Raw genomic sequence first — 21218 nt, forward strand, 5'->3', positions numbered from 1 at the left:
CCACCAACAGAATTCCAGGATTTAGGAGTTTTATCACTGGTGTGGGGCTCTGAACCTGGAGAAAACTCTTGGGGTTTGTTTTCCTGAAGGTTTTGACTTGTGCAGACAGGCTGTTGTGCAAGGACCTATTTATAGAGTTCCTTGCAGCAGAAAACTCCAAGCCAGAAGGAAATCCTCTTTCCTCTTGCCCTGCTCCCCGGGACAGTGGGGCTGAGCCTGCCCACACAGGCATTTGGGGGGTTTGGCTTCATCCTGAATTTGGGCCTTTTGGCAAGGGCAGGGCTTGGTGTGCTGCACAGGGAGAACACAAAACATTCAAGGGAGACTTTTGCAGCATTTCCACTCCATTTCTGGGGTTGGCATAAAGGGGACACTGGCACTGGGGTGACCCTGGCAAAGATTCTGCCAGGTTCTTACAGCCCTGTGGCCCTGTGTGGAGGGAAGAGGAGAAGGCATTAACCTTCAGCTGGGCTGACTTGGGTTAAATGCTGGGATTTGTGGTGTTTATGAGGCCTGGACTCCTTAGGAACCTCACCTGCTTGGTTCCCTCCATCCCTGGGCTGTTTGCAGCAGGGACAGGGAGGTGTTTGCTGCTGCTGCTGCTGCAGTGAGAGGAGGTTCCTTTGCTTCAGCTCCTGAATGTGCCGTGAATGCAGTGGGTCAGAAAGGTTGGGGTGGGCACACACACCCTGCTGGCTATCTGCATTTGGGGTTATGCTGCTGGCAGATCCATCCAGCTTCCAAATATTCCCTCAGTGTTTGGGCTGAAAGTGCTCTCATTCCACAATGTCCTGTGAGGGTCTGGGGAGGACTCACCTGTTTTGATCTTGCTTCCTGGTTCCTTTTTGCTAAAAGAAGTTGCCTATTCCTCTCTGCCACTGTGGTCAGGGATGATGTGGCTGCCCCAGTGCCTTGTGCTGTGGGATCCTGGTCCGTGGGTCAGGTGAGTGTCCCACATATCCATGGGTGTCAGCTCAGCCAGGCTGCTCACCCTCCTCCTGGGCAAAGCCTCCCTTTCCTTTGTGCCAGGACGCACTGGAGCAATTAAACATTTCCTGGACTGGTTTCTTAGCCCTTGATGTGATTTATTTGGGTTCGTGGACCCTGGAATCTCTGTGTTCTCCTCTTGCTGGTATAAACATTATAAACATGTTTATAGCAAGGACTATCCAGGGCAGAGAGAAGCCCAACCTGCAGCCCTTGAGCTGACTGAGGGTGAGGAAGCAGGTTGGGCTACGTGTAGGAGTTGTGCTGAAAATGTGTGTCAGGAAAGCACCTGCTGACAGCCAACACAGATGGTCTCAGCTGCTTGGCCAGCTCAGTCTGCCCCACGTCCTCATCCTGTGGCTTCCCTTTCATTCCCAGGATTTTGGTGAGTCAGGAACAGTGACCACCCCTCCAGAGGTCCCAGTTTACCAGCCAAGCTCACTTCAGGACAATAAAAAGACTGTTTTAAAAAAGTCAAACCAAGTTTATTTTCACAAGGGAGTATCTCCAGTAATATTTTATTCATGGCTTCCAGCTCACACAGTTCCACTGTTTGAGATTCTGTGTTAGTATCAATGCTATGGAGGGAGACTGAACAGATTCCATCTGGGACGTGTGGGATCAGCCCTTTTCCAGGGGACACCTCTCCAGATGAAGTGGATTTGCCGTCCTGTTCCCATGCTTGTGGTGCTATTTTGGTACCTTCCAAGCAATCTGTGGGCAGGAGCCCTGCCCCTGAGCAAGCAGCTGGAGGATAATAATGCAGCTCAGAGGACCAAGCTGAGCTTTGCACAGCAAGTCGCCAGGACTGCTGAAAAGCCAGATTTATGGAGAGAGGGCTGCATTCCTTCTCCGCTTGGAACTGCAGCATCCCCACCCACCAGCTGTGTCCCAGCTACGCCCTGTCCCAGCAGAGGGGCTGAAATGAGCTGCTTCATTCTGGGGACTCCCCGGCAGCCAGGGCTGGCTCTCCCTGTGCTTTTGCTCAGGGTGGAATTTGAGGGCTCCAATTTCTCTTTGCTCTTTCCCTCCCACTTCATCTGAGAAGGTGTCCCCTGCTTGCCCTCGCTCCTCGGTGTCTCGGATCTCACACGTCTCCCTGGCAGTAAGATGGTCGTGATAATGGCCTGAAATGTCCTTCCTGACACAGCCCTGATCGTGTTACAGCTCCACTCCTGCTCTTGATCCTACTTACTCTGGAAAACGGCAGAGGGATAGTCCCATCTGCCCCTAAGAAAGAGAAGAATTAATAATTCCCTGTCCCTTGCCATGGGCCAGAGCTCTGAAGCATGACGACTTCTCACATGTCTGCTGTCAGGTGACAGTGCCTGGGAGAACCCACAAGAGTTAGGATCAGCTCCCTTTGGCTCATGTCTCTTCCCTACCTGTCTCCACTTCAGTGGAATCATTGGCTCATCCTATGTAAATACCCAAGATTTTAGTCTGAATCATTGGCTCATCCTATACAAATACCCAGGAGCCCTGAACTTCCCTGTCAGGGTTTGCATGTGAGTGAGTTCAGTTGGTAAGTGATTATCAGATCAGAAAGAACCACCCTCTGACTCTGTTCCACGGGACAGGCTGGGAACTTGTCCAAAACAAAATGCACTTCTTGAGCAGGGGCCAAACAGCCAAATCTGACCAGCTCCCAGGGCTCTGAGTCCACAGGCTAAGCTTGCCCTTGGGTCTGGTTCTGAACCCAAACTTCAGAAATGGGCACAACAAAATTAAATCATGAGCTCAGATCTGTCCCATTTATACCGAAGAATCTGCTCCCCTCCAGACATGAATACAGACCAGAAAAGATCAACAGAAACACTTTGCAACTTGAGCCAACCTCCTGTAAAAAAAAGAATAGAATTGAACACTGGGAGCTGCTGTGCAAACTCATTTCCATGGTTCTCTTGCACCTTAAAGAGAGTTGGGCTCCCTGGAAGCAGGTGGCTCCATTCTCCAGCCCCCGAGGCATGAAGCAATTCCTGGAAGAATGCAAGTCTGGATGCTGTAAGAGAAACACCCACTGAGTTGTTTAACAATGCCACGCTGGGTTTTTGGATCCTCAACAAAAGAAGCCATGCCTCGGGAGCTCCTCCGGTGGTTTTGCTGCTCTTTAAGGAAGGCAATAGACTGTATAGTTATCACCTGAAATGGGATCAAATCCCTCCCACCAAACTATACAACCTACTACCTCACCTCCACAGAGCAGAACTGACGGATCACGGGCAGGGATTGGCTTTGCTTGCACCACCTGCCCCCACACCTGTGCAGAAGTGGATGAGCAGACCTGAAGATGTGACTGTCTCCTTAGGAAAGACAGTAGATTGTATAGTTAGCTCAGAGGGAGGACCGGACTCCACAACTATTCAATCTACTACCTCAGCCTCAAGGACAGCTTGGGACCGTGTCAGCCTAAGGCACTGGGATGAGCCTTATCCAGGCACTGGGATGAGCCTTATCCAGGCACTGAGATGATCCTTATCCAGGAACTGGGATGAGCCTTATCCAGGCACTGAGATGATCCTTATCCAGGAACTAGGATGAGCCTTATCCAGGCACTGGCTGCTCCGCAGGTCCTGCAAAGAGGAATGCATGAAAAATCAGAATTTTTGATGGCAGGAGAGAGGAGTCATATCCAACCTTGTTCTGGAGCTCTTTTTCCTTCTTCAAACCTCCTTCAGCTCACTAAGACTATACCTTGTGCTTGGCAATGCCACTGGCTGCAGTCTCCATGCACCCAAGGGTGCACAAAAGCAGCAGCCCTGCCCTTGGAACCCGGGGCTACACATGGAGATAGCAGAGCTCTCAGGAAGCTGCAGCAGCGCCAAGCACACCCAGCCAGGCTGACCTCACCTCCTGAACACACGGGGTATCTAGAACAAACCTGCCAGACCAGATAAGAGAATCCATCAATTTAGCTGCTGTGCACTCCAGGGAATTGAGCAGATTAGAAATAACTAAGTACAAGGAAGCTTTTAGGCTGCAAATGTAATGGTATCGAGTACATCAAGGCAGATCTTATTTCCTAAACAAATGAGTGCAACATGCAGCCGTGCTGTCCCTCTAATGCTCCAGCCCAGCCAAGCAGTATTAGCATGGATCTGAGACAGACTGGCTTTCCCCCAAGCCCTTGGCTCACCTTCTGAGGCTTCTTCACTCTCTGTACACCCAAATACAGAGACGAGGTATTAGTCTGGTAGTTTGAAAGAAATGTGTGAGGCTCTTTTGCAAGGAGAAAGAATTCCCCTCGGAGATTAAAGCAGCCCTAACAACGAGGGAGCCACGCCAAGCAGGCTGCATGTGCAGCCCAGCACAGACCCAAAGGATAACTTCCCATGGGAGCTCAGCAGGAGATGTCCCCAAGCTCCACAAGCATCTGCTGAGTGCTGTGCTGGGAGAGGAGGGGGCTCAGGCAGAAGGCTCCAAAGGGATAAAAGCTGCCTAATGCTTTGTGCTTCCACAGCTACCAGGCAACAGCCTAAATATTCCCAAAGCTTTGGTGAACTGCTGTAACTGGAATCCTTGTGAGAGTTTAGGATGGCCTTAGGATATCTCTGCAGCAAGGTTTGGGAATTGCCTTCTTCCAGAGCTCTCCACAGGCTCTCCTCACTGGCATCAACACAGTCCAGGTAATTCTCTTAATTTCCTTTGACAAACTGGTCCTTCACAGGGAATGACCCACTGTGCTGGACCATCTGGCCCAGGCCTCTCCTGGTGTAGCAGGGTATGAACAATGTCAAAACCCCAATGAGGTGGAACTGGTTCCTACAGCACTGCAGTGCCCGGCCCATCCCTGGTGCCAAGTGCATCCCAAACAGCCTCCTGATGGGAAATGCTATTTCTCCTGTTTTTATCAGCATCAAAAGTGATGCACAGGGGCTGCACATCCCTCCTCAGCACATGCAACACCAGCCAGAGCGTGGGTGAGGTGACAGCCAGGCTTAAGGGTCCATAAGGTCTGTCACTGCTCAGCTCCTTGGGGACAGAAGGGTTAATCTAAACTAAAATGTTTCAGCTTCCCAAAAATTTAGCTGCTGCCACAAGCATCAAGCAGAAGGGTGGCAAGAAAGCCAACAGATGCTGCACCAGGTCAGAGCCTGGGAGGGTGGGTGTTCCAGATGATTCCTGGGTGATGAATAGAGGCAGAGGATGCCAGTCTTCTCCAAAGAGACTTCTAGCAACTGACCTGGAGGAACTTTTTTTCCTAGTTCCCAATGTGGTGGTTTATATTACTTTAAGCACATAAGCACATGTATCAGGCAGGCATTTCAGAGGTCACTCGTGACACCATTGCAGACAACAGGCATTTGGGCCAATCTCAAAGTGTTGGTGGGAAATTAAATTAAATAAGTCTGTGTTCACATAGATGTAATTATACATGCAGAGAGAAAAAAAAATCCCTTTTGACTTCTATAAGTAAACCTGAAAACAGAAGACTTAATTATAATAATTGTCTTAATGAGTATAGGTTTTGGGAATACCCAGCTGCTGACACAGAATCCTGATTTTAGCAGGATCTGTGAAGAAAGGAGTCAAACAGGGGGATTTCTTAGATTTTTTATGCCCAGTAAGGATGACTAAGAGCATCCTACCCTTAGTATCACTGTCACACTTGTTTGTCCTACACAAATTGCAGTGACAGGAATTCCCTCTCCCCATGGCCCGAGGTCTAAACCATCAAGACAAAAGACGAGGAAGGAAGGAGATGTGCCCAAATTTGCCTGGATGTGATGTAGCTATGCAAAATTCTGGATAAAACAGCCAAAAGGCTTTGTATGAGTCAGAGACCCAGACCCAAAGCCTCTCACTCCCTTCTGAGATTAAACCCAGTTTTGAAAGGTTTTTGGATACTTGATTGCCAAGAACCTCTTCAAAAAACACCATTTTCTCTGCAGGCCTTACGGCAGTGGCCTTGTAATTTTCACTTTCCAGATTCATATAGATTCCTCAAAATTGATCAAATCTGATTTCTGTGAAAACACTTCATTGGTCTCTGCAAGCCACTGCACGAGGGTCCCTATGCACAGAGTGTGTCACTACATGGTCCCACTGTCTACAGGTGCTTGGAGGGGTGAGGAAAATTATCAGGTAAAGGGCTTGTTTTTTTCACAGCAAGATCCTCCAGGCTGGAATAAAAATAGCATTTCCAGTCCAGCTTTCAGACTTGGTTTTGGGAGCAAGAAGTGACCTAAACTGCTCCTCGTTTATCAGGGCTCAGGGTGGCTTGTGATGATCCCAACAGAAAACCCAAGATGATGCCCCCCAAATTCTGAAACAACTTTGCACCAGAGATTCCTGAGCATGGCCAAGTGTCTGCGTTTAAAAGGAGCCCACCTCGGAGAGGAGCTGGAAAGGCTCTGAAGCCTTGAGGAGCTGATCTGGTTTATTCAGGAGCACTGAATGAAATGGAGGAGGGGGGAGGAGGAAACCATAAAACAACAAAGTCTCTGCTTTAAAAGCTGACACCACTTTCAGCCTTTGTGAAGCCGCGGTCCCGCGTCGGTGCCGAAACGTGCCAGGGACAGGGAGGGCTTCTCAGGGGGAAATCAGGACCCTGAGTCCCCAAGAGGATTTTCAGACCCTGAGTCTCCAAGAGGATTTTCAGCCTCCTGGAGCTGGGGCAGAACCGGCCCCGACTCCCGGGAACGGTGGCGTTGGCACAAAATGGCCGAGTGTGGCCATTTTGTTCCCTTGGCTCCATGTCCTCCCAACCTGGCTGGGATGGAAAAATAAAAACCAAACAGACCAAAAAAAAAGATTTAAAAATCAAACCCAGAATTAGCCAAAAGAAGCGTGGAAGGTTTTCAATAACTCCCCAACATTGTGGGGACCCACAACGCCAATTTGAGCCGCTGATCCGGCCGCCAGCGAGGAACCCGCTCACACGAAAAGCAGAAAACAGACCAAAAACCCATCTTGGACACACCCTGTGCCATGAGAAAGCAATAAAAAACAACATTTGCCAAACTAGCCATGAAGACAAGTTGTTTATAACTTCTCCCAGGTCAGGCAAACCTCTCAGCAAAGCAAGGCCAACCGTCTTCGCAAACACCCCATCCTAAAGTCAATATTAAATATCCCACTTTGAAACAGTCAATCAAAGGCACTGTGAATAGGTAAAGAGAAATGGAAGTAAAAATATTTACAGTTCAATCCTGCAACGGCCCCTGTCTCTCAACAATGCTTTTACTCCATATGCTTTGAATGGCATAGGGAATATTTCACAGCAACTTTGCAATTGCATTTATTATTAAACAATTAGCAGGTATCTTTACAAACAGCTGCTCATCACTTAGGGGTTGTCTTGAGTCCTATCAAATGTTTCTAAACATCTGGATCATTATTAATGAATCTGATACTGTTATCTATAATGCAGGCACCTGTAACCTGCTTGTTATATGACTTATCTTTTATTAACCCTTCCTAAATGCATTATTAAAGGTGGCCATAAAGGTGGCCATTCTAAACGTTTGTGTTATTTCCTTGTAAATTTGTATATACCTCACCCTTTCCTGAAGCAAAAAAAAAAAAAAATCCCAGAATTTTTGTCATAAAAGATAGGCGCTACCGGTATTTCCCAGAGTGATTTCACTAAATACTAAAAATAAGAGAAAAAAAATATCCTTCAGGCTTATTTTTACCTGTTCTGCACCTGATTCTACAGGTTAACTCAAAAATACAAAGAAAGAGGGGGTTTTTTTCTGTTATACTCTATAAAACTGTTCTATTAATACTGTTAACCTTCTCAATGTTCAGTTCATGAGCTGCTCATGAAAGGTGTGCAGGTAAAGTCCACCTCTAATGTCGATTTGGACCAAAACATTAAATTTGCACCGTGAAGCACCCGCCCAGCGCCCGCCTGGCTCGGGGACCACCGTGGCCCTGCCATTCTCTCTATTGTCTGCTTGCAAACAAGCCAAGGGGATATGGAGGCAAATCAAATACCTTTCTGTGCAAGGAAAGCCATTTCACCTCTTTCTGCTCTCCTTCCCAGCTCCGCTCTGGAAGTGTCTGCTTCTCTCCACATGTCTGGAAAGCCACTCAAGGAACGGCAGGACGATCATTCCAACACCTTATCAGAGCCTGATCCCCCCCCGTGCCACAGGGCAGGGATCTGCTCCTCGGAGTGTCCACGAACAAAGCAACGTGGCTACTAACGCCAAGACATCCAGGCTACCGAAGGAAATGCAGAATCACTTAAAAAAAAAAAAAAAAAAGCACTTTTATTTGGCGCATGTTCTGGTGTTTTTGCCCTGCTTCTGCGCACAATTTTACAGTAACGCCACCAAGTTGCTTTAAACTTTCAAGGCGTGTTCCTGTTGATGGTGTTTCTGTTGAGTATCACACCTTAACGTGTGCAGGATACACACAGAGTGCAGTAAACAGCTTGTGAGCACAGTAGAGCTCCAGCCTTGGGAGAAAAGCAAGGGCTTAAAAAGCCAAAAACAGCTATTGCTTTAAATATTTAAATTAAGATGTTTTTATTCCTGAGATGAAAACTTTCAAGGGAAGAAGGCAATAAACAAAAAAATCCCTAAAAAAATATCCTCAGGATTACATCAGCTAAATCCAGGCGGTGCCAGTTCGGTGGAAAGGTCAGATCCCGTATGCACCAAAAACAAGAGGACACACAACAGGTTAAAACGCTGCTGTCCGGCAATGACCGGCTCTGGTCATACCAAGCCGATGTGTAAAATCATCCGCCCGTCCAAAAAACAAATTAAGACAACAGTGCTCTCTGGTACTTTATAAATCCAGAAGAAAGGAGGGCTGTTTTATTGAATATAGCGAACAAACCTTTCCGTCCGGCTATTCCGTGCAGCCCCGCGGCTCTGCGTGCACCGAGTAGCCCTTACGCTGCTCATACAAAAGCTCAGTTTGGCAATTCCAGGCATTTTCAGTGCTCAACATACGCCAAAACTACCCACTCTCTGCCTTTGGTCTCGTTCCAAAATGTCCTTTTTTTTTTTTTTTTTCCTCTTTTTTTTCCCTTTTCTCTCTCTTGCTACAGCCGGTGCCACGTAGAGACGGGAGAGTTGGGCTCGGACATGGCCGCAGCCTCCAAAAAAAGAGCCAAGTCCCGGCGTCCCGGCTTCCCCCTTCCAGACGGGAAACAAAATGGCCATGGAGCAGCCATTTTGTTTGCTGCGGGATGGGAGGGAGAAGGGAAGGGAGGGGAGACGCAGGCCAGGCGGGAAGGATGAGGGGGGAGAGGGGAGGGCGTCAATTCGGCAGGAACCCAAAAGCTCGGCAGCCATGCCCGGGCGCGTCCTCCTTCCTCCTGCCGGCCCAGTCCAGTCCCACAGCAGGACTGAGCAGCAGGGACGGACGCAGGGTTGGTTTTCCAGCCCTCCCGAGCTGGTTAAGCCTGAGCTGTCTGGCCTGACATGGGTGACACTTCGCTCCCTGGGCCTGGCTGGCACCTCCATCCCGCCCGTGGAGCCCGGCCTGGCCTGGCCTGGCTGCTGCCGGGCTCTGCCAGAGCTCCCGAAGGGAGGAAACCAAACCAGTAACGTCAAAGTCCTGAACTTCCCCGGGCAGGAAATGGTGTAAATAACACCCGCGGAGAGGGGACAGGAACCCGGCCTTGGGGACAGCGTGGCCTGCACAGCCCGGATCCCAACGGCACAGCTGTCCTTGCTTGCTCCTGCCTCAGACACAGAGGCTCTCTCCAGCAGGACCTTGTGCCCAGCAAAAGCCTCGTGAATTCCAGGACTTTTATCTTCCTGCCTTTCCACAGAGCAGCACCAGAGCTGCCCATCCGGGCAACGCACCCATGGCTTGAGGAACTGGAGACGCCTCTCACTGGACCCTCCTCTCCCAAAAGCACAGGGCTGAAGGTCCAGTTAGCATCCAACACGACACACACATGAATCCCACTCTCCACCACATCATGGTCCTCCAAATCCTGACTAAAACCAATGACAGGCTTTTAGAGCAAGGCAAACACCTCACAAACCTGTCTGGGAGTACCTGGTGTGGGAAGACCCTTAGGAGGACACAAATCAAACACTCCCTGGGCTTTCTGCTCCTGTAGATGGGACAAGCTGTGAAAATCAGGAGTATTCCCACGATTTAGGACTGGTAAGATCTCCCCATTAGAAGTCCTATCTCTTAAGGATGCAGGGAACTAGAAATGCCAAAACCAGCTTTGAAGCTGTTACAGGACCTGTAGGAAAATCCTGTAAGGAAGGTTGTCAATAGGATGAAGCACTCTGTGCCATATTCACATGGGATAAATTTAAGCACATGAGGCTGGACCTGCTCAGCTTTCTGGAGTCAGTGGGGAGGGTAATTCCTCTGCAAAGTAATTCAGAGCAGAAACATAATGGCAATATCTTGAATTATCCTATGAAAAAAAGTTAAATCTTCAGATTTTTAGCAACCACTATTCCTCACTGCAATTTCTGGCAAAGTAACCTAAGACCGCCAGGTGAAAATTGTTATGGATTTATTAGTAATTTGTTGTGATTGATTAGGCTTATTAAAATGTCCCTAAAAATAAGCATCACCTGTAACAAACTCCACTGAGAGCCTGCTCAGGATATCCTGATTTCTGGTATGGGTTTGATGTGGAGCCATGTGACCCCACAGATAGGTTTGTGCACTTTGTATTAACCTCAAAGTCTGGGAATTTTGAAGATATTTGAGAGATCTAAGTCTGGTTTATTTTATTATGCTTTGAGAAGACAAGGCTTGCTTGAAAATGCCTTTGCATGGAGAGAACAGTGCATTTCTTGTGCAATACTCTTCCAGGAAAACCAGCAAGACAGGTTGGAGAATGATGACCAAGGGGCTCTAGATGTGTACAGGAACACAGCATGTCAGGCTGAAGCTAAGAATGAAAACCAATTCCAGCTGCTCTAGCACCAATGCTCTCTTCTAGAAACCCCTGACAACCTGAGGAACTCTGTTTTTACCCTCATTCTGAGTGAAAATGAACAGAGCAGGATGAGACACGTTTACAAGACACATTTACAAGATGGGGGTTTTTGCCTTTCCCAGTAACAGGGCCCCCACATCAGCAGCACCTTCCTGGTGGTCCTGAGATGGAGAAATATGGAACTGGGGACATTCATGGGGCTGGGATTGTTCAATCTATCAACAGCACACCCAAAACTGCACGTAGCTGATTATTCAACAAATAACTCAGCACTAGTTGGTTATTCAACAAATCTTAGTCAAATGAGGGTGCATGGGGGGAAAGATGGGAATAGAGAGAATAAGGAAATGGGGATGTTTGGGAAGCTTATGGAGGGGAGAGTGTCTGACATGTAAGCAAGGGAATGAGACCAGGAATGCACAGGTTTTGTGGACCTGGGAGGGAGCTGAGATGGTTTGTGTCAGAAGAGGGAGGTGTGAACATGATTAAAATGCTGGAGCTTCACAAAGGACAAGGGAGGAGTTGCTGAACAGGGATATTTTTGTAGCCTCCAATCTGGGCTGCTGTGGGCTCAGCAAACTGGTGGTGGATTAAGCCATGGTCACGAAAGGAGCCCCTTCTACTCCACAGGCCACTTGCTTTGGGGCCTTCTGCTTCTGTGACCTCACCAGGTCCCTCATTCCAGGCACTCCCTTGACATTCCAGTGTTGAGCAGGGCTGCCTGGGCTGGTTGGGAGCCAGCACACTGGTAAAGCACGTGGCCCCAAAATTAAACCCTGTGAGATTCTCCTCCTCAGGGATGGATCCCTGCATGCAGCAGTTGGTTCTCATTCCTCTGCACACTCATCCTTGCTGCTGAGAATTGTCATTTGAGAGCAGGTAAAGCACAAAGCTTCAGGTCAGAGCTGGGTGGAGAGAACAAGCCTCCCCTTTCTGTTTGGGATCAGTGCTCATGACAAAGGTTCTGTGGTGCTGTCATGGGTCTTGCAAGCCAAATAACTCCATCCTTGTGCTTCAGCTCAGGGGTTTTTCCAGCCACACTGCAAAGCTGTGGAAATCAGCTGCTCATCATCATGTGCTGGAGTCAAAGAACTTCCTCAGCATCAAAGTTCCCCTTCTGGCTGTTTGTTTGAATCTCTTCAGGTCTTTGATCCCATCCCAGTGAGCCTCTATTGCCAGTCCTCATGTGCTCCTTCCCACACTGGCCATTTGCTCATGAAATTTAGAGTACATGAAGATGTGAGTGAAAACCCAAGCCGGTGAGAAAAACTTTCCTTGAAAATGAGGAGAAGTGGTTTTGGTTTTATTCCTTAGTTGGTGCATGTGGGTGAGGCAAATTGCCTCCTCTGAGTATTTGGATGGATTCAGTTCTTCTCAGGTTTGTCCAGTACCTTCCCTCACTGGGCCTGAGCACTCTCTTGGGAGTTTTTAGGATTCCTCCATTTCTGTCTCAGGGAAATTATGTGCATAAGGCAGCAGCAGCCACACAAAATCATTTAGGATGGAAAAAAACAGATTTCACAGCTGCATTGCTAAGCTCCTGCATCCAGTCTTAGTGAGTCACTTTGCCTCTGTTTTCTCCTTTGGGAGACAGCTATTCCCTACCTGGGATGCTGAGAAGGTTATTAGTTAATGTACTAATTAACCAAACGTGCTTTGAACAATGGGATTGCTTGAGGCAGTGGATCTCAGGAAGGTCTAACACTGGCTTTAACAAGACTGGGCTCCCAATTCTTACCAGCTGGGACACTGTGCCCTCAGCCAGGGAGAGAAGAATTGAACTCCTTTACATTATTCATAAAGGCCAGAGTCCATCCAAGCTCTTTCCTGTCCCACCATGGATGAAGATGGAGCTGTCATATCACAGACAGAGCTCTGGGGCTCCAGAGCTACAAAAAACCCAAGCCAGGGTTTTTGGCAACATTGCTGGCCTTTTTACAGCAGTCTGTGACCTGCATCCCACCCTGCTCTGGAGCTCTGCTCACACCCAGAGCAGCTTCTCCTCTCTCTTCCAGAAGCTGGATGGTGGCAGAGAACTCTCTGAAGTGAGAGATGGCTTCTCTGTGCATATCACTGGGACCCATCCCAGGCTGGGTCTGGAGCTGCAGCTGCCATAAATCCTGCAAGCCAAACCAGTTTAGACTTTGGCCTGAGCTCATCCAAAAGCCATTTTGTGCAGCTTCAGACACCTTATGTGTCTATTGAGGAAAGTGAAGAGGGAAGACAAAACCCATAGTGGAGATTTGAACCTGCTGAAATGTTCCAATAGAGATGTAACCACTGGAGCTGATGAAGGTTGTTTGCCTTGAATTCATGTTTGGTATGAATACAACAATCCTGCTCAACCCTGTACTGCCTCAGGGTGCCAAAGTTACACCTCAATAGTGACACTGTCCCCACACCTGGGGGTGCTGGAGGAAGAGAAATTGTGACAGTTTAGATTACTGAAAGAACTGAGCTTGATTCCCAAACGTGAAATTAAGTTCTTCTTCCACACCAGCTCTGCAAGCTCTGAAACCTTGCAGGTTTTAGCTGGTTCTTCCCTAGCTGGAGCAGAAAACGCCAGGCAATGTCACAGCTATTTCTTCTGTGTCACACTTACACAATGAAAAAACCAAATCATAAGAAGCTGAAAATCATAATTAGGCAGGCAAGAACCTACAGTCTGAAAAATTCATCCCTCTTTAGTCTAGTCTGAGGTTTGTATTGTATGAGACTCTTAAGAGCTGAGTTTTCAGAGCTGCATTTTCAGAACTGAACTGCTTCTGAAAGCAGGGCCCCTAAAATAAGCAAGATTAGCAAATGTTCCCACCTCCAGCAGTTCTGACGATGACACCAACAGACAGATTTTCATCACCCTTTTGGCTGAGCCCTTCTGGAACTGTGGACATATTTTCTACAGGCAGAATCTTTTCTAAAACTCCTCCTTTGCAACACAGAAACTGTACAGATTCCTAATTGCAGCCAAGTTTGACCACAGATCCAGCTCTCAGCCCTCTCTGTGGACACAAAAATGCTTTGGAGAAACAAAATCAATATAGCTTTGCTAATTGATGGTCTTGTGCTGGCTTTGACCCATCAGTTGATTGACCATCTTCAACTGTCATTTCCTAAACCCATTTTTTTTTTTCTGCTTGTTTACCTTCCCTGGCCTTGTCTGCACACAGCCACCACCCAAAAAACCTCTGTCCAGGGAGTGGATTTATCACCCCTGTTTCAGTAGCAGAAGAGCACAGAACAATGTAGGGCCTATGCAAGCAAGTACTGCTGTTTTCTTTTGCTTTTCATTTATTCCTTATGGTAAATCAGTGCATTCCAAGCCAAACAAAAATCAGAAGATTTAGGACCCGAAGAGCAGCCCAGAGCAATATAACAGGGGCTGAGGACAGGTTGCATTTAGAAATGAAGCAACAAGTAGCCCTTGAAAGCAAATGAAATGTTTAACCTGTGCTGCATTCCTGAGATTGTTCCTGGCTGTAATGACATTTTGGCACTCAGCAAATGGCAGGAGCTCGGGTGCCTGGAGCCCTGAACAACACACATGGGGGAGGACTGGGCTGTGCATGTAAACTCCCCTGGGTAGGGACCATCTTCATCTTTACATGGACAGCACTTGTTGTGACAGATGCCCCAGGACACTCCAGTGACACCAGTAAGAGCTATTTCAGTGGAGGTCGACACCAGGACTGGGGATTGTTACCTGCAGCTTTGTTCCAACTCTGTCACCAAGCTGGACCTTTCAGAAGACCCTAAAAGACCGTGCAAGCTTGAGCCTTGCACAAAAAAACCCACTGAACCACACATCAGGTCCTCTTTTGATTTCATTTCAGCCCAGGCTGGTGCATTACCTGACATTTGTAACCCACTGCAGGGCTGTCGTGTTTTTTGCACAGTTGGAACAAAATTGCCAAGGAAAAGAAGCTGAAACAGAACTTATTATGTTACAGAACCTATCCTAGAACCTCTTATGTTACCAGTGTTCTCACAGAGCAGGGCTGAGAGCTCAGTCCCTCCCTCCCCACGAGGGGCCTGTGTGTCCTGTGCTCAGCATCCCATGGGATGAACAAGGCTTTGAAGCCAGGCAGCCAAACATAATCCACCTTTACCTGCTTGTGGTAAAGCTGAGCTGGGATGAGCAGGCAGAGCCTGGAAAGCTGAGCTTATCTGTGTGTCACAGCGATCCCTTTGAACTGCTCCAAGCCCTCTGGAGAAGCCATCCTCCCCCAGAGCAGCTGATTTTCCTGGGCTGGATCCTGCTGCTCGCTGGGATCGTGGCTGTGCTGGCTGCAGCTCCCCCAGGATCACCCCAGCCCGGCCCAGGCTGTGAGCCCAGGGCAGAAGGGATGGAAACAGTGCCCAAGTGGCTGCAGCTCCCCCAGGATCACCCCAGCCCGGCCCAGGCTGCGAGCCCAGGGCAGAAGGGATGGAAACAGTGCCCGAGAGGCATCTGCCTGCAGTGGGGCGTGCGTGGCTGATGCGCAAGGATGAACAGATGGGTTGATTACACAGGGAGAAATGGACACTAATCGTATCCAGATTCACCAGCTGCAGGATTTCCTCCTGAGCCCTAAAGTACAGGAAGCCCGTACCTGCTTTGTTATCCTGTCTCTGTTCATTAGCCCCTTCCCCCGCCCTGGGAACAGCATCCCCGCTAATCCCCTGGGCAGGGGAGGGCCTGGGCTGCAAAGCTGAGATCCAGATGGGATCTCCCACCGTGCTCAGGCACGGCTGGATGCAGCCCCAGGTCGGGGCAGATGCTGGCTGCCAGCTCCAGCATAGCCAGGCTCCACCAGCTCAGCTCTCCCTACTCTGGCAGTTTGCTGCCAGGCTCTTCTTTTGCTGCTGCCTCTCTGAAGAGCCAGAAAGAGTTCAGGGTTAGCAAGGTGAGCAAAGACTGTTGGGGTTTGACACATCATTCACTCTGTGTCTCCTCATCTCTGCTGAGATGCAGCTGCTCCTAGAGTGGAGTTTGGTGTGTGGTCACAGCACGTGGCTGCTGGGGACATGGAGAGAAGGAGGTTTTGTGGATTGAAAACAGCAGAAGCAATTCCTCACCATGCTGTAGGATGACTGGCCAGACTGAGCTGGGAGGTGATGTTGGAAACCTCATCTGTATTCTTGTATCTGGAACACTGAAATATGCCAAGTGGCTGGGTTTCATCACTTGCCTGGATTTTGTGCACTGCCACCTTGGAGGAAGGAGCAAAGCCCTCCCAGGTGCTTCTATCCATGTCCCTCTGCACTCATCCCAGCTCTCTCCAGAGGCAGTGATGTGCTCCCAAGGCACAGCAGCTGGAGGGATGATCCCAGGCATCCTCCCTGTGGGGCTGCTCAGCTCCAAGGGCTTTATCCCAATCCTCCTCCCACAGACAGGAGCTCTGGGAACAGATGTGCAGACACTGAAGCTGTCGATCACATTGGCATCAGCAGCTGCCCTGACTTTTGGTGGAGTCTCTGTGAGGAGTTTCCTGCTCAGAAAACTTTATAACCCAAGTTGCTGCTCCGAGTTGGCCTTTTGAGACTTTCTCTACTTGCATGCCCAGGATGTCTCCACTGCCAGCCTGAGCTCACATTTCTGTTGTCAAAACTGATGCAAGCAAACTAAACTGTTCCCATGCTTGTGCCTGCACCCATCCTGCTCCCCATCCAGACTCACTCTGGCTCCACATGCCAGGATGCCACATGCTGCCCCACAACCTCTGCTCCCCCCATCAGGGCCAATGCCCAGCACTGAGCAAACCAAGAATGAAGGATGAGAGAACCTCAGCTCTTGGTGTTACTCACAGAAGCTCCCACACCTTGCAAATCTGCTTCAGGTCTGCACACCTGGCAATAAAACACCAGCATGGACCATCCCATGAGTCCAAACCGGACCTGAAGACTGAGATAAAGGTGGCTGTGGCTGCCCTGCAGAGCCTCAAACTGGGGGGAAGAGGAAGAGGAGGAAGGAGAAAGGAGGAGGAGGAAGAAGTTTGTTGTTGTCTTGCAGATGAGGAGAAACATCCTGCCCAGGGACGTACAGCCACCTCCCTTGGGCTGGGCCTCCCAAGCCCAGGAGGATGGTGATGGGCTGGCAGGGACCACCGAAGAGCAAAGCCCTGGTGTGGGAATGAGCAGGAGAGGTTCATGTGAAGCCACCCCCCACAGACCCCCCAGACCAGGGAGATATTTGGTTGCCATCTCAACAACACAACCCCCACCCCTCTGACTCCACACCTTGCCTCCTGCAGCCTGTTGGTTGTGTCCTTTGCTGGGCTACTTCTCTTACACTTCCTGTGGCCAGGACTATCTGCAGAGCAACCTAAGCATGCCCAACCCTGTGTGTCTCATGGTTTTCCAGCTGCAGAGCCAGACAGCACAGCTCAGTGCCCATGAGCAACCCTACAATAACAAACTGGTCACCTCCGAGCTGTGTCCTCCCAGACCTCACCTTTCACAGCAGCCAATTATCACCAAAGTTAAACAGTAGCTATGAGCAACTCCAATATAAAAAAACAGTACCACAGAAAAAAAGCTAGAGAGAAATTAGGGGTGAGAGAGAGAAAAACACTGCAGGGAGAAAAATAAATGGTATTGATTCTTCTGAGGCCCAGCTGTGGGGTGGTACAGAGGGTGAATCAGATCTGGCTGTGTTTGGACACCGTGATCCCCATGGTGCACAAGCCTGCCAGCATCAGCTCTCCCCTGGATGGGCTTCTACAAGGATCTCACGAAAATTGTACCCCCAAATCCCTTGGTACAATTAGTGGAAAAGCTGAGGGTGGAGCCCACAGAGGTCAAATTAGTCTCATTGCGTTTTAGCCCTTCTTTCCCCACCAGAAGTGGTTCCTGGAGTGGTGAAGCTGCTTACATGGATGGTCCAGCATGGGGGAAGCTTTGCCCCTCGGGTCTGGCCTGTGGAGACACAGAGCTCAGCATTTTCTGCAGCTGTAAATCAGGCAGTTCTCACCAATATAAATTTGGCTCTGAGTTGTAGGGGACTAAGAAAAAAAAAAAAGAGAGGAAAAAGAAAAAAGGAAATCACAATTCAAACTCTGCCTTGGCCAAACTTGGTCCTTTTAAGGAAAGGAAATTTCCCAGAGCCACCCTCGACAAACCTGGGGGCCTGATCCTGCTGTGAGGAATGTCTGTGCAAATCCAGAGTGGCTCTGCTGCCTGCTGGGGGTTACAGCAGCTGAACAAGGCTCCAGCCTCAGAGCAAAGCTCCTGGTCTCCTGCCAGGAGATGGAGCAGAGCTCACACCAGAGCAGCCTGAGAGCAAACTGGGGATTCAGAGGCAATAAACAGCACAAAGATCTGACTCCCCCTTTCAAGAATTTACCCTTTCTGCTGAGCCATGTTCTGGAAGCATGAGCCCTGTTTTGCTGTGAGCTGCGTGGAATAAAACAGCTGTGTCCCTTGGCTGGACGGCTCTTCCAGGGGTGCCAGATGTTTTACTTAGGACACGTCAGAAGAGCCTTGAGTTCAGACTTTTTTTTCCTCTCAGGCTGTTTGCAGAAGGTTCAGTGGGGTTTTGGGTTTTTTTTAGTATTTGCTCTCCACCAGATTTTCACAGGAAAGCAATAGGGATTGGGAGCAAATTGGGAAAGGTCTGGTTTCACCCCAGCCCCTCTTTGTATAAATAATCTGCAAGGGAAAAGCTGGAATGATGAGTAAAACACTTGTGCTGCCTTTTCACTGGAATTAAGGGTCTGCATGTAACCCGCTGTGTCCATGCACTCTGCTGAAGAGACCTCCTGGCACATTTTGGGGGTCAGACCCCACAAATGCCTGACTGCCCTCACCTCCCACAAGATGGGAATTTCAGCTGCCAAACCAGCCGTCGGGTGCTGTGGAAACAGCACAACAAGCAAGGTCCAGGACGGGACCCCAGCATCCCAGCCACCAAAACAGGGTGCATGAGGCCACACAGCTCCCTGCAGGGTCAGGAAGGTGTGAAATGCCCAGGACAGCATCTCAGGGAGGCTGTCACCATCCTGGTGGGTGAGGCAGTTTTTTGGGAATGTCCCCAGAGCAGGGCTGGGACAGCCAGTGCAGGCTGGAGGGTCACAGAGGCTCACAAGGGCCGGGGCATTCGGGTGCTTTGTGGCCAATTCGAAGGTTTTTACTGTAGGGCCATGCACTGAAAAAGGGTTTTTTTTTCAGAGAAAGGAGGAGGAGCGGGGAGGCTGGGCAGCGGGGAAGAGGAGGAAAAATTTGGTGAAGGAGGAGGGGTGGCTTTCATGGCTCCGAGCGCCTGCGGAGCGCGCGGCAGCCGGGAAGGAGAACCCTGCCCTGCAAACAAGCTGCTTTTGTTGTGTCCCAACCAGGCCTAAATTAAGTTTGACAGAAAGAGGGCAAGATTCCCCGGCGCTGGGGCAAGCCCTGGGCTCGGGTAAGGCCGTGCCAAACCTCGGTGCGAGGCGCGAACCTGCACGAGGCTGGAGGGACGAACCATCCCGAGCCTTCTCAGGGCTTGCTCCAGAAACAGCCGGGAACATCCCGAGCCTTCTCAGGGCTTCCTCCAGCAGCAGCCGGGAACATCCCGAGCCTTCTCAGGGCTTCCTCCAGCAGCAGCCGGCCCGGCCCCGAGGCCGCCGTGGCTCCAGGAAAAGCTGCCCCTGGAGTGCCCCGTCCCGCCCCGCTCCGGGCATCGCCCAGCCCCGCGCCCGCCCGGGCACGCCGTGCCAGCCTGGGGAACCAGCCAGCTTCTAAACAGTTAATGCCGACAAAACCAGGCGGCTTGAGTTCCCTCCTTCCCGGACCCGCTCCTGGTGGAACTCACCCCCTTTCAAATGAAATTAAATTAAATTATCCTCCTGGCTCTGACCTCGCCCCGGTGTCCTCCCCGCTGTCCTCTCGTCCTCCCTGTCCGTGCACGGTCTCTTGCCGTGCCCCCACCCTGCGCTGGCAGGAGTGCCCGTGCCCAGCGTCTCCCACCACGTTTCTCCGGCTGCCATGTTGAATTGCAAATCCGACATGATTCCACACATTCTCCCCGGTCCGTGGTGCCCGCTGGGGAACTAAAGAGGCACGCGGGCGACAACGCCCAGCCCCGGGTGGCTCTTGGGGACGTCCCGGGTGCTGGGGCGAGGGCACGGAGAGAAATCGCCCTCCAGTTCTGCTCCAAATGCTGCACGTAGGGACCTGCCTATATGCCATACATCCCTCTCTAGGAGACCGATTAAAGTCGGGTGTTTTAGCACCAAGGGCCGGAGGACTCGGCGAGAAGGGATTTTGGGGAGAAGGCAGGTTACAGCAACAATAAAGCGACGGAGCAACTGGAGGAACAAAACATTATTTCAAATCAAAGGCAAAAAAACCCCAACCGCACGGACTAAAAAAAAAAAAAAAAAAAAAAAAACCAAACCAAAAAAAAAAACCAACCAAAATTAAGAGTGAGGTTCGATTTCGTACCAAGGCAGCAAGAGAGACGCACCGTGGAAGAGAGTGGTTTTGTTGTTGAGTAGTGGCTGGATTTAGCTTCGTTTATCCGGACAATCATCGGGGAAGGATCCTTTTCCGAGAAAGGCCAGTTTGAGTGAGACAGCTTTTTTTTTTCCCTTCTCTCGCTCGCTCTCTCCCCTTTCCTTCTCGCAGCTCAATGCCAAGAAATGGGCGGTGCCTGGATGCCAGGCTCCATCCGAACGAGACACCCAAGGCCAACGGAGGCTGGCACAAAGGCGAGCTGGCAGGAATTCCTGCACTCGGAGCCGCGCGCCTGCGGGACGAGCCCTCCGCCTCCCAAAAAATCAACCTCCGACACCGCCCGCTCCGGAAAGTTGCCCCGTCAGGCTCGAAAATGCCCCATGGGGCTCAAGCACAGGGCGAAAAAAAGGACAAGGGGAGGAAAAAAACCCCAAGACCCCTCTTTGCATCGACGCAGGTTAAACAAAAGGCCTGGGGAGGTGGATTATTTTTTTCCCGCCCTCCCCATGCTTCTTTTCCCGCCTTCCCATCCCTCTCCTCCCTCCTCTTGTCCTCCATCGTTGTCTCCCTCGCCCGCCGCCCCGGCGTCCAGGCAGCAACGAGCCCTTGGCTCCCTCCTTCCTGGTTTTCGCACGACAGGAGGTGGCGGGTCCTTGAATAGGAACACACACACCCAACGCGAGAGGGACCCGATGGGGGCAGGAAAAAAAGAGGACAAAAAAAACCCCACATATATATATACAAACAACCCACCCGCCATGGAGGCCGGTTGGGAGCAGTTGCTGCCGAGGGTGGCAGATTGGGGGTGGTTTGGGTGCCAAGGGGTATTTTTGGCCTTATTCTGTTGCTGCCCGAGCACCTGGGTCGTGCCGATTGTAAAAGGGAATCGCGGCGGGTTGGGGAAGGGAGCGGAGGGGGGGCAGCTGGGGTTGGTAGCGCTGCT

At 50.2% G+C, this 21218-nt stretch overlaps 1 long non-coding RNA gene across 2 annotated transcripts; it reads right to left on the minus strand.

Annotated features, from left to right (window-relative positions):
• Nucleotides 1-1446: 1446 nt before the first annotated feature.
• LOC106851076 (uncharacterized) lies at nucleotides 1447-21150 on the minus strand. Of its 2 annotated transcripts, XR_015808774.1 has the most exons (3): nucleotides 20286-21150; nucleotides 7930-8180; nucleotides 1447-3560 (listed from the first exon to the last, which is right to left on the minus strand). It is a non-coding gene; the product is annotated as an uncharacterized LOC106851076 (long non-coding RNA). The 2 variants fall into 2 exon arrangements; XR_001402826.2 differs by lacking the exon at nucleotides 20286-21150 and having other exon boundaries at nucleotides 7930-8281.
• Nucleotides 21151-21218: the final 68 nt, after the last annotated feature.

This window comes from Sturnus vulgaris, chromosome 29 (assembly GCF_052056855.1).
Source record: "Sturnus vulgaris isolate bStuVul1 chromosome 29, bStuVul1.hap1, whole genome shotgun sequence".
NCBI lineage: Eukaryota > Metazoa > Chordata > Aves > Passeriformes > Sturnidae > Sturnus > Sturnus vulgaris.